Source organism: Oreochromis niloticus, linkage group LG20 (assembly GCF_001858045.2).
Source record: "Oreochromis niloticus isolate F11D_XX linkage group LG20, O_niloticus_UMD_NMBU, whole genome shotgun sequence".
Classification (NCBI taxonomy): Eukaryota; Metazoa; Chordata; class Actinopteri; order Cichliformes; family Cichlidae; genus Oreochromis; species Oreochromis niloticus.
The window spans coordinates 36912495-36926142 of record NC_031984.2 but is presented as its reverse complement, the minus strand read 5'-3'; the positions used below and the strand labels follow the sequence as shown (position 1 = coordinate 36926142).

General features: G+C 42.7%; 1 protein-coding gene across 7 annotated transcripts in view; it reads right to left on the bottom strand.

Moving 5' to 3' along the window:
- Positions 1 to 13648, bottom strand: part of LOC100694572 (myelin transcription factor 1) — a 55043-nt gene that overhangs the window by 8755 nt on the left and 32640 nt on the right. The window lies entirely within an intron of this gene.

The following is a 13648-nucleotide window of genomic DNA, read 5'->3' as shown; positions in this document are numbered from 1 at the left end:
GATCAGGATCAAGAGCTCTTACATTATCACACAAGGCTGAAATAGTTGACAGATGGACGAGAAAGGACACACACACACACACACACACATCTTGAGCAACCCCTCATTTCTTCAGATTTTGCCAGGAAAATGGAAAATAGGTCTATATGGAAATGTACAAACATACATGAAAATACAGCAAAAATAGAGTTTGTACATTTTGAACAAGCTTTATTGTAATATTTGGTATGGGCACCTTTATTATTTGTTAAAGAACAATTTAAAAAACCTCATGGAATGGAGTTCTTGGGGCTGGTTAACCTGAAATTGTGGCCCACCATTGGATCCAGCCCTGGGTCCATGGGGCCTGTTTGGGCACAGCACACAAAAATAACATAGTTTTGCCACCCTGTGGATCCACCACATATGGGTGCAGGCACTGTGGTTGGGTGCAATGTGTCTCTATAGACATTTCAATGCTCACATTGAAGTCTCATTGGAGTTACCTGGAGAGGGATGATTGAGAGCAACAGTTTGCTTGATCTAATCCAGTGGTGTTTTGTTATTGGAACTCTGTGTTAGGCATGGGTTGGTGAAAACAAATGCCATGTTCAAGCATAACATGCTACTTGTTACCAGAGCACCTTAGGTTAATGATGGACATTGTTATTAGATTATCTGGTATGAGGCCATATATCTTGTTCACTCGGCTGAAAAGGGGAACCGAGCTGTAAAATGTTCACCACATTGAGGTGAACTGGATCAGATGGTGGCCAAGGCCGCTGGACAGACCTGGAAAACCCAAACAACAGGTGATGATAAATGAGTGACTGGCAGAGGAAAGGATTTTTCTTGCATCCCAGGGGCGGATGGGGTAAATAAAGTCATAATGGGCCATGTTCAGGACCATTTGGAGGGATCCAGCTCTGTACCTGTCATGGCAGTGGGACCAGGGGGTCTTCTGAAGCAGTAGAGAGGTATCAGAGCACCAAAAGGGCTGTGGCTTTGGCAATTGTGGAATCAAAAAGTTGGGTGTGAGCACCATGTTTGGATGAGATTCACCCTGAGATGGGGGGAATCTCATCTCATCTTGACATTGACACTGACATTGTGGGGCTGTCAAATTTAACAAACAAATGTAATACATCTAAGCATGTTTTTAGCAGGTGTTGGATTCAACCCCTTGTTTCTAACGTTCTTGATTTACATCGGCAGGATCGCAAGGCATTCCCAGGTTGAGAAGGGTGTGGAAGAGAAGAGTGCAATCTTCAGGATGCACTGGCAGAGTTTGCAACTGAGTATGAAATGTCTGGGATGAGAGTCAGCACACCCAAGTCTGAGGCCATGGTTCTTTGCCGGAAAAAGAGTGGAATGGTCTCTCTGGGTCGGAGGTGAGAGGCTTCCTTAATCAAGGGAGTTCAAGTGTCTTGGCAGTAATGAGTAATGGAGCACAGGTTGGACTGGCAGATTGGTGTGGCATCAGCTGTAATGTGAGCATTGTACTGGATTATCATAGTGAAAAGGTAGCTGAGCTGAAAGGCAAAGCTTTCAATTTACCAGTCCCTCTACATCACAACGTTCACCTTTGGTAATGAAATCTGGGTAATGGCTGTTTGCGAGAGTTTCCTCTGTAGGATGGCTGGGTTCGGCTTTAGACGAAAGTTAGGGAGCTCAGGCATCCAGAAAGATCTCAGAAGAAAGCTGCTTCTGTGTGTGAAAAAGAGCCTGGGCGCATCCTTTTGGAAATGTTCCAGGCATGCCTAACTTGGAAGAGACTAGATCTCCAACACTACTGGCTGAAATGTACCACCAAACCATGACAGAGCTCCAGTTTTTAAAAAACTAAAACTCCCTGTAAACAACTACTGTTATACCTTTCACCAGACCTTTTCTGAACATTTTTTTTTTACAATCTTGACCAAAAATTCCAAATTTGAACTCATTACTTCTTAAGACCTATTGCCACTGATTTTCAGTTCAATTCAATTTATATAGCGCCAAATCACAACAACAGCTGCCTCAAGGTGCTTTACAATACAACAATAATACAACAGAGAAAACCCCAACAATCATGTATGAGCAAGAGCTTTGGCCTAATCTTCAAAGTAGAGATAGTGTCTGTTTCCTGAATCCAAACTGGAAGTTGGTTCCACAGAAGAGGGGCCTGAAAACTGAAGGCTCTGCCTCCCATTCTACTTTTAAATACTCTAGGAACTACAAATAAGCCTGCAGTGTGAGAGTGAAGTGCTCTAATGGAGTGATATGGTACTACAAGGTCATTAAGATAAGATGGGGCCTGATTATTTAAGACCTTGTATGTGAGGAGCCAATATAGGAGAAATATGCTCTCTCTTTCTAGTCCCTGTCAGTACTCTTGCTGCAGAATTTTGGATTAACTGAAGGCTTTTCAGGGAGTTTTTAGGACATCCTGATAATAATGAATTACAGTAGTCCAGCCTGGAAGTAATAAATGCATGAACTAGTTTTTCAGCGTCACTCTGAGACAGGATATTTCTAACTTTAGAGATGTTGCACAAATGGAAGAAAGCAGTCCTACATATTTGTATAATATGTGCATTGAAGGACATGTCTTGGTCAAAAATGACTCCAAGGTTCGTCACAGTGTTACTGGAGGCCAAGGTAATGCCATCCAGAGTAAGAATCTGGTTAGATACCATATTTCTAAGATTTTCAGGGCCGAGTACAATAACCTCAGTTTGATCTGAATTGAGAAACAGAAAATTAGAGGTCATCCGGGTCTTTATGTCTTTAAGATATTCCTGCAGTTTAACTAATTTGTGTGTGTTATGGATGGATAGATAAAGTTGGGTGTCATCTGCATAGCGGATGTATGTATTAATAGCTCTAACCTTAATCCTACTATTGATCTTGTTTTTAATGCATCTCTCTTACTTTTTGGATCTCACCGTGACTCCATCCTGGCCATAGATGTATTTGGCTGTGACTGACCTTCTTGCTTCTTCATCATGGTCCCCATTGGCCTGTGGGGTACCTATGTACTTGCAGCTGTGCTACACATATGCTATCGCACCTTCTGTGAACTTCACCCCTTTGGTTTGGAATACCTACAGTTAACTGATGTCCTGCTCACTTTTGGTGTATAGTTTCATGACATCCAGTAGCGGTTTTAGATACGGGCGACACGGGTGGTTGCCCGGGGCGGCATCGTGATGGGGGGCGGCATCACGGGCATCGGCAAAAAAAAATAAAATAAAAAAATGCTCGTACTCATGCTGCCCCGACGGCAGCCAGCACATATTGGGAATGGCATAGGCACCGATCGGTTTTCTATCGCCCATTTGCTGGGAGTAAGGGCGCCCTCCGTTTGCGAGGTGCGCCTGCTGCTTGTGGCACAGGGAGGAGAGGGCGGGGTGGCGGGGGATTCTCTGGCTGGCTGGAGCAGCATCTAATAACCAACTCGCAAAATAAAACAAAATAAAAACAAAACAACAAACACGAAAACACCGGACATTATGATACAAACTTATAATTTGCACCGATGTTTTTTCGAAATTCTATACACGAAAAGTGAGCGCGAGAGCCCTCGGTGCGCCTGCTCGCTGCTGAAGTCAAAGTAAACTTTATTGTCATCTCTGCTACATACAGTCCAGTATATAGAGAGACGAGATGACGAGGCTCCAATTACAGCAGTGAAAATAAACGAACAATAAATATAGTAGAGTAAGAAAATAAATATACCCTTTAGGACTCGGGGTAAAGGGATCAATAACAATTTAAAATTTATAATTTACAGTTTGAGGATTTAAAGTCTCACACATAACCCGTCGAAAGGGGAGGGAGACCTGCTGCTTCCAAATAGAGCACATTTCATTCATAATGTTGTAAATCCAAGCCCATTATGTATTCATGATTTGAATCCTGGGTTGTGTGAAATCTCAGAAATGCACCCTAGACAAAGTTAATCTGTGAACTAAGGTGTAGGTCTGTTAGGTTATGTTGTGGTGATCCTCTGGTTGAGGGATGGGTGTTCATACTGGAGTGCAAAATTAAAACCAATGGAAGATGGACAAGAAAAGTTCAAAACCATCAGGTGCTCAGTTTAGAAAAAAGAGAAAAGAAGAGGAGGAGAAACGAGCAAATGATACAGGTAAGCAGATGTGTCATTGGATAATGGCAGGTCATCCTGAAACAGTCAGAATCAGAATACTTTATTAATCCCTGAGGAAATAATGTGGGTTACAGTTGCTCCAAGAAGAAATGGTAAAAATAGTAACAGTAACAGACTAAACTCCAAACAATACATTATGTTACAGATTTTAATATTAATTAGTCATTGTCAGTTGTTGATTTGCCCTGTTCTCATTGTATGACGAATTATGATGGCTGTTTGGTAGCTGTTTGCTTACTATGCATACTCTCTCTCTCTTCATATGTGTGTGTGGACAACAGGTTTATGTTAATGTACAATCCTTAACATGTTTTGTGTGTGTGTGTGTGTGTGTGTGTATGTGGGGGGGGGCAGAGGGAGTGTTCGCCCAGGGCGCCAAACAGGCTAGGACCGCCACTGATGACATCCATGTACAGGAATGGCTGAGGGTCACTTCACTCCTGAAACTATATCTGTATCCACTCTTAATGAACTGGCTTAGAAGGTTGAGGTCTATCCAGGCTACATCAACACATAGATGATTCCTTTTTTTTTTTTTTTTTTTTTAAACACAGCTTTTTCTATGCAACAGTGTTTTGGATCACTGAAAACTGAGATTTTTCAAATACTCCTGCCAGGGTGGAGATTTTTTGCGTTTACATGTGGACGAGGAAAACAGAGATTTAGTCACGCAACGTCAAAGGTGTGCACCACATTATTGTTTACATAAGATGAATTTCTACAATGGCTGCATGGATTTTGTTCATTGCTAAGTTGTGAGTCTACAGGGGCAGGGATAGCTCAGTAGGTAGAATAGTGGCCCTCATGATCGGAAGGTCGGGGGTTCGAATCCACTGAACGGCTAACCTGAGATACCCTTGAACAAGGTACAGTGGCTGCCCACCGCTTCACCGAGTGAATGGGTTAAATGCAGAGAGGAATTTCCCCATGGGGATCAATAAAGTATATGTTATTATTAATATTTCACAGCGCTGTTACTTATGATTATGAATCACTCAGGCTAATGTAAAATTTTCCTTATTGAATAAACTCAAAATTAGCTGTGTTTCCAGAAAACACAAAAACCTTTCAGAAGTACTTAAGGTTCTGTGAGGCAACAAAACCCTGTTTAGGCTTCTAGACTTCTGATTGGCCAACATTTCTACACGGTTAAGATTTGCCATGTTCTTGACAGCGTTTGACTTTGTATTTTGCATTTACATGTAGCCGGAGATATTTTTCAAAACTGCACATGAAAACGGGATTTAAAAAAAGAAAAGAAAAAGAAAATGGAAAATCTCTGTTTTCAAAAATGTGTGTGTAGGTGTGGACGTAGCCCCAGAAGAGCAGTGGGGACAGTACATCTTGGTATTTCCAATTGAATTAAATTTTAAATGTACAGTGCTAAACCACAACAACAGTTACCTCAAGATTCTTTGTATTATTGTATTCTTTACCTTACAATGTAGAGTAAAACAGGGAAAACCCAAACAATCAGAAGCCCATGATGAGCATGTACTTGGAAACAGTGGGAAGAAAAAACTCCTTTCTACAGGAAGAAACCTATAGCTCAGTTGTGGGTGATGGGAGGGAGTCGTAGGCTTTCTTGTAGTCAATGCAGGTGGTGCTCAGGTTAGTCTGCCTAGTCTTAGGGTCCTGGTGTACTGCTCTGGTGTTGTTTCCAGTGCCCAGGGTCATGTAATGATTCATGTGCTTGGTTGCTATGATACTTGAGAGGAGCTACCATGTTGTGAAAAAGCAGGTAGGTGGCCAGTAGTTCAACAGTGTTGTACCCTTGTGGAGCTCCTTCATGATTGCTATTGCTCTGCCCTGTATAAGTCAGTCCAGATGAGTACCTGTTTTTAGCAGCCTATTTAGTTGTGCCACCAGGCAATCACTGAATGAATGTCTTTAGCTTCTTCAGCCAGTAGGCATGGATCATGTTAGGAACCTGGTGCTCTCCAGCTCTTCTTTCTGGAGTTTTTGGACATCGGCCTTTGTGAAGGTGACTGATTCTTGTTCTGGGAGGTTCTGCTGTTAGTTCATGAGCCACTTGATATTGATATTGTGTGTCACCTTTCTTATGCATAATCCTCCAGTATTGCTCAGTCACAGCTCTGTGTGGGTCTGATCTTGTACTACTGTTTCTTTGCAATAGGAGTACACCTTTCCTGTGATGTATCTCTTCAGCCTAGTGGGCAGAGCTGTCAGCCTTTGTTTGGTGGTTTCAAGAACTTTATTTATGGACATCTTGTTGTATTTCTTATTTGTCCAGGACCTGTCTCTTACGATGCCCTTGGCACCTCTGTTAGCTGAGTAACATCCTTCTACTCTTCCCTGAGTTTGGTTTCCAGTCTTCTTCTTCATGAGGGGCTTTTTCTAAATGCATTTTTAATCTTATATCCAAGTGTGGCAGTGGCATATATGAGCTTACTGGTGTCTGTGATGCTGGTATTAGAGATGGTGTTCTCTGCGAGGATCTCCTCTGATGAGACTTAGGGAGCCGGGAGAGTTGTGCTCTTGGTTGTGTGGCTACATTAAGTAGCCACAATCTTCATCCTCAGCTTACACTGCTCTCTGCCTGAGTTAGCTCATCATATTTATATGGGTAACTGTTGTTCCCATTGTACTGTAGCCTCGGGATCTCCAGCTTTGATGGTTTATTGATGTTCTTCCATTGAGCTACCACCTGACTATCTTCTGACTTTCATTCCCCTTCTCTCCAGAGCATACCTTCACCTTCTTCCTACTGTCACTACAGATCACATAAAATGTTATCTGCAAACAACCTGGTGCACAGAGACTCCTGCTTCAGCTCATCTGTCAGCCTGTCCAAGTACAGAAATCTGCTGTACTCATATCTCATCCTATATGACATAAGCGCACCACTTTACAACAGCCACCTCCATCCTTTTTGCAAAATCCATTATCATCTGTGCTTTTGTCTCTCTCTCTCTCTCTTTCATATACATATATATACATATACACATATACATATATACACATACATATATGTGTATGTATGTGTGTGTATATATATATATATATATATATATATATATATATATATATATATATATATATATATATATACACACATACATTGTTAAGGGATTTTATTAGGATTTTAGGATTTTTATTATGTTATGCTTAAAAGTACATTTCATTATCTAGATGTGTTTGCTCTTTTAGTATTCAGCTTAAATAGAGAAGTTACGCTCTGTTCAACAGGAAGCCTGCATGCAGCACAGTTCTATTTTATCTCTTCCTGTACATGCTACACAAATATGCTTGAAGTTAAATAAAGCCTGACAACTGTTCCAGGGTGTGAGTCTCCGTTGAGTCTCACCCGTGTACACGTTAACTGGTAAACCTGTCTGAGTGTCATTATTCTGACCTGAGTTGCATTACAGGAAAACTCCTGACATTTCTTGGTCCTTCGAGCCGGATTGGGACACAACACTTTTGTGTGATCCCACAGGAAAACCTCACTGAGTCCTGACGTCGTGAGAAGCCCGCACTGAAGTCTGTCGACAGCTCCTCTCTAGGTAGAGGATAAAAGACCAGAGACGTGACATTCGGGTTCTGGCCAGCGTTTTTAAAAGTGGTCCACGGCGGTGGGGGTCGATGAGGCAGACCTGAGAGACCGACAGTGAATCAGCAACCAGGTGAATATTAACACTCTGAGACACCTCGCGTAAAACGTATAGGCTCGCCCAGAGGGGCTGGTAGCATTTTAAAATAAAATAGAGCTCGTCTGGGAGTGGTAGCTCCCCTGTAGTGGGTAAAGTAGGCTCGCCCGAGAGGGGCTGGTAGCATTTTAAAATAAAATAGAGCTCGTCTGGGACTGGTAGCTCCCCCATAGTGGGTAAAGGTAGCGCGCGTATAAAGGTATTTATCGTTTTATTTTTGTTGGTGGAATAAGTTGATTTCACAGCACAATAAGGAGGCTGAACTATTCCACTAATTTGTTTGCTGTAGGCCACCCAAGTACTGGTGAAAAGAGAAAAAGGTCGTGTTTCATCACGTAAAGGTGACACCGCTTTCAAGAATAGCTTGAAAGTAGAAGGCCGTGTCAACTACCTCTCTCGATTCTCGTGCCAGAGAAGGTGCCGCAGTTGTGTAGTTGTAAAGGATTATAATGGGTAACGAGGCTTCAAAACTCACTGCTGACGAGCAGTGGTTAGAGAAAAAATGTCCAGGCGCCGGACAAATTAGTGCATGTAGATGGAGAAATCCTAAGAAAACAAAATGTCCCACTTGGGAAGGAAAATGTAGCCCATCAGCGTTAACACAACTGAGGGAAGTTCTTTTGAAAGAAATAGCAGAGACAAAAAACTTAAAAAAGAAAGGAAAACGCTCGCAAGAATTACAATATTTCAAGGCCTGGAAAGTAGAAGCAGCTAGGCGAGAGGAAAACAAAAAGAAAAGACAAGAGAAAAAAGATAAAAAGTCAGAAAAACAGAACATAACCACCAGTTTAGTAAAACCGGAAGACGAGACACTGTGCGGTGCTCGCAACATGTGTATTAACCACCCACCACCATATGCACCGCCACCTCCCACTTCTGCAGCCACAGCTGCAGCATCACCCACATCTGCAGCCACAGCTGCAGCACCACCCGTTAAACACTCACCCATATCAGGAAGAACTAGGTCACACACACATCATCATCCTTATGTAAAAGCACAGACAATGCTAAACAAACTCTCACTCAAAAATAGCCCACAAGAAGAAATAGGTCGTGATCCCACTGGGACCGACCTCTGGGGAGACACAGTCGACCCGCCAGCCACTGGTATCTACCCATTGGTAGCAGTAGCTAACCCTAGATTTGGCCTAATAATAGGGCCAGAAGGACAAGAAGAGCAAGATGACCGCCCAAACATACATGTTTTTCGTCCGTGGTCACAAAAGGACAGACAAAACGTCCTGAAAGACGTTCCTCCACTGAATGAAGGTTTTATACCATGGAGGGATGCTGTAGAACTGATCAGAAGGCAATGGTATTTAAACGGTCATGAAATGCTTCAAGTAATGCAAGATTTATTAGGTTTAAAGATAGGAACAGTTAGAGGAGATTATACCGGCTCAAACGCCAGGGGTGTAGCATATGCACCAGGAAGCACCGACCTAATCAATGACCTAACAAATTTATATGAGAGAATTAGAGTACGGTTGGTCCCAAGGGCTGACTATGGAAAAATAGGAGAGGTGAAACAAAAAGAAGCCGAAACAGCTTCTGATTTTTTGGACCGGCTACGCCCGGTTTTTAGACAGCATTCAGGCCTAGATTATGAAGAAGCCCCAGAGAGACCATACCAACAGCAATTAAAGAACGCATTCTTAAACGGTCTCCTTCCCCCAGTTAGAGCCCATGTTGAAAAACACTGGGTAACAATGAACACCGGCAACCTAGCAGATGCTCTGCAGTATGCAGAACATGCAACCCGAGTGGTAAAAAAGAAAGCGAAAGGAGGTGTTTTCACTGTGGATCCTGAAACAGGATTCATAGCATTTGCTGGTGGATACAGGGGAAAGAAACAGGGACAGCAGAGGGACAGAGGAAGGAGAAGAGCAGGTTTCAGAGGAGATAGAGACAATCGCTGTTATAATTGCGGAAAAGAAGGACATTTTGCAAGGGACTGTAGGCACAAAAAGGATGACTCAGGAAAGGGTCAGAGTAAGTGACTAAAACAGGAAACAGAAGAAGAAACAGAAATTTTCAACATAGAACAGTTGCTCCTAGGTTCTGAACACAAACCCACAGTAACAATCCATGTGAATGGCCAACTCATGACCATGTTATGTGACACTGGAGCATGTAAAACCGTGCTAAATCAAAAGCCCAAAAATTTAAAATACTCAAGTGACACCCTGATAGTTAAATCTGCGTCAGGCCACACCAGTGTTAAATCACTAACAGAAGGACTGTTGCTAGTACACAAAGAGAGCGGCAGAAGTTGTAAAAACCAATGTATATATGACCCATCCTGCCCTATCAACCTGCTAGGGAGAGATGCTTTAGAAAAACTAAAGATCGGTGTAGTGCCAGGGCTAGAAGGCATGTACGCTAAACTAATGTTACATGAAGAGCAAAGTCCTGAGGCCCGTCAGCTTAATGTGTGTAAAGGACAGGGAGAACCCCACTATTATTGGACACTAGACCTGCCTCCATTAGAACCCTTGCAGCATATAGCAAATCGCTACTTGCCAGCCCATTCAAGAAAGCTAGACTTTGCTGATTACCACACCACCTTAAGGTTCAAACAAAGCCCAGGTCATGACCCCATATATGACCAACAAGTGCACAGACTAGGACCGCAGAAACTCACACTGCAACACCTCTATGTTACCCAAAGCGGTAACGCAGTGTGCTCTGTAATACAGCCGGGAAAGGTACAAGAGCTAAACAGGATGCCAAAACCACATGTGTCAGTAGCACGCAATGACAACACGGACTGGAAAGACTTAGGCCACATCCTCACTCAGGTTGAAAGGGACAGATATGAGAAAACTGAAGAAACACATGAAGGGTGGCTTCAGGGCCGTAGAACAGGATGTATGAGGTACACATTAGGGTGGGTACACACAACACAGCCAGCAACCCACATGACTGACTGCGCAGATGCACACATGCATGAAGTTAGTGAGGGTTGATACACACTCTTTTTAGAGCAACATCCAGAACTAGAAGAACTACCTGCTAAGCTGTGGTCTACAGGACCAACAGACGTAGGACTAATTAAAGGAGCAGATCCTGTCATAGTAAAAACCACCACAACTTACAGGCCAGTAAAGCCACAGTATCCCCTCACAACGGAAGCCAAAGCAGGAATAAAACCAGTAATTGCAGACATGGAAAAGGCAGGCATCTTGATAAAAACAACTGAAGTAACCTGTAACACGCCCATTTTCCCAGTGAAAAAAGCAAATACGGGAAAGTACCGTCTAGTACATGACCTCAGGGCAATAAATGAAGTAACAGAACAAATCCCACCTGTGGTAGCAAATCCACATACAATTCTGAATCAAGTGACCCCCAAGGAACAGTGGTTTTCGGTTATAGATCTGTCTAATGCATTCTTTTCTGTACCACTCCACCCTGACTCGCAGCATCTGTTCGGGTTCACTTTTGAGGGTCAAAAGTACACATACACGAGGTTACCTCAGGGCTTCCAGAACAGCCCCACTCTGTACGCAGAGGCTCTAAAGAGGTCCATGTCACTGTGCACACTCCCCGCCCCGGGACAGTTTCTCCTGTATGTAGATGATATACTCATCACGGGGAACACACTAGCAGACTGTAAAGCAAACACAATGACAGTGTTACACCATTTAGCTGAGCAGGGCCATAAAGTCTCACAGCACAAACTACAACTGTGGAGCCAAAGGTCACATACCTCGGACACACACTCACAGGGGAAGGGAAAACACTGTTAGACAGCAGAAAACTAGCAGTGCAAAACGCTCCAAAACCACTCACGAAACAACAAATGATGAGCTTCTTAGGACTTTGCATTTATTGTAGAAGCTGGATACCTGAATATGCTTCATTAGCTCAGCCTTTGCAGAATTTAATTTATGGTAAAAACCTGACACTGAAAGATAAAATAGAATGGACACCAGAAGCAGAAGAAGCGTTCAGTAATCTAAAACTTGCACTCCAAACTCATACAGTCTTAGCATTGCCAGATTATGACAAACCTTTCTGTTTGCATGTAGACGGAGGTGCAGGCTACATGAAGGCTGTGTTAACGCAGGCCTTCGGGGAAAAGCAACGTCCACTTGCGTTTTATTCGTGCAAATTAGACTCAGTTGCATCAGGTTTGCCTACGTGCGTGCAGGCCTGTGCAGCTGCAGCAGAGGCAGTTAAGAAGTCTGCTGATATCGTTCTTGGACACACATTAATTATCAAAGTCCCACATGCTGTAACCTCCATCTTATTGCAAGCAAATTTGTCTTATCTCACACATGCCAGACAACTTTCTTATATTGGCATTTTGCTTTCACAGTCACACATCAGAATTGAGAAGTGTGGACAGTTAAACCCCAGCACACTTCTCCCTACTTCGCAAGATGGTGACGCACACTGCTGTATAAAGAGGCTAGATGAGGAAACAAAACCACGCGCTGACCTTCACAGCACCCCACAAGCTGGTTCCGTTAATATCTTTGTAGACGGTTCAGCGTCCAAAAATAGCCTTGGGCGGAACTGTGTAGGTTATGCGGTAACCACAGTAGACACAATTTTAGAAGCAAAAGCACTAACTTCCTCACACTCTGCACAGAGCGCAGAACTTACTGCCATTATACGTGCCTGTCAACTGCATGAAGGACAAGACATAAACATATACACTGACAGTATGTCTTTGCAGCTGTACATCATTTTGCAAAAATTTGGCAGAATAGAGGGATGGTTACTTCTACTGGCAACCCAGTGCAACATGGAAATCTTTTAAAGGCACTGTTGGAAGTGATAATATTGCCAAAACAGTTAGCATTATGTAAATGTGCTGCACACCAGAAAGACAACTCAGAGGTCACTAAAGGCAATAACTTCGCAGATCAAGCCGCAAAAGCAGCAGCACAACAAACTATAGACACATTAATGTCTGACTCCTCAATGCAAATACCACTTGATGTGCTTATAAACGAACAAAAAGCCGCACCAACTACAGAACAAAAGAAATGGTTAAAATGTGGAGCACAGCTAGAAAATGATTTGATGACTTGTAATGGCAAACCAATACTACCAAAATCCCTACACAAAACAGCAGCATTAGTGACACACGGTTCTACCCACGTGTCGACAGGAGGGATGTTGGATATACTCTCTAAACATTTCTATACCCAAGATTTCGAAACTTCAGCAAAAGTATTTGTCAGAATATGCATGATTTGCCAAAAACATAATGCACAGGGAAACCTCAGACCAAGAAGAGGTAACTTTCCCACACCACCTCATCCTTTTCATACAATCCACATGGATTTTATCGAGCTAAATGAATGCCAAGGCTCAAAATACGCTCTAGTGATCATAGACGTATTCTCAAAATGGCCAGAAATCTATCCAGTAAAAAAAGCAGACGCCATCTCAGTAGCAAAATGTTTGTGCAACCATTTCATTCCAACATATGGCATCCCCACTCTGATAAGATCAGACAATGGGACACATTTTGTTAATGAAGTAATCAGTAAGGTCTCTGAAGCACTAGGATTTAGCATCAAACACCACTGTGCTTACCACCCACAAAGTGCCGGACTAGTGGAAAGAACTAACGGCACAATAAAACAGAGACTGAGAAAATGCATGGAAGAAACAGGGAGACCATGGCCTGAGTGTATAGGCCTGGTAAAAATGTGGATGAGACTGACACAAAGTTCTCAGAAACTCACACCTTTTGAAATCATTCACGGTAGACCATTTCCACTACCAATCACAAGTGAGCCCATAGATAAGTCAATAAGAGAAACTACACTAGCCGAATGGATGACTAAATTACTTGAAAATAAAGAGATTGTTCTAAACAACCAAC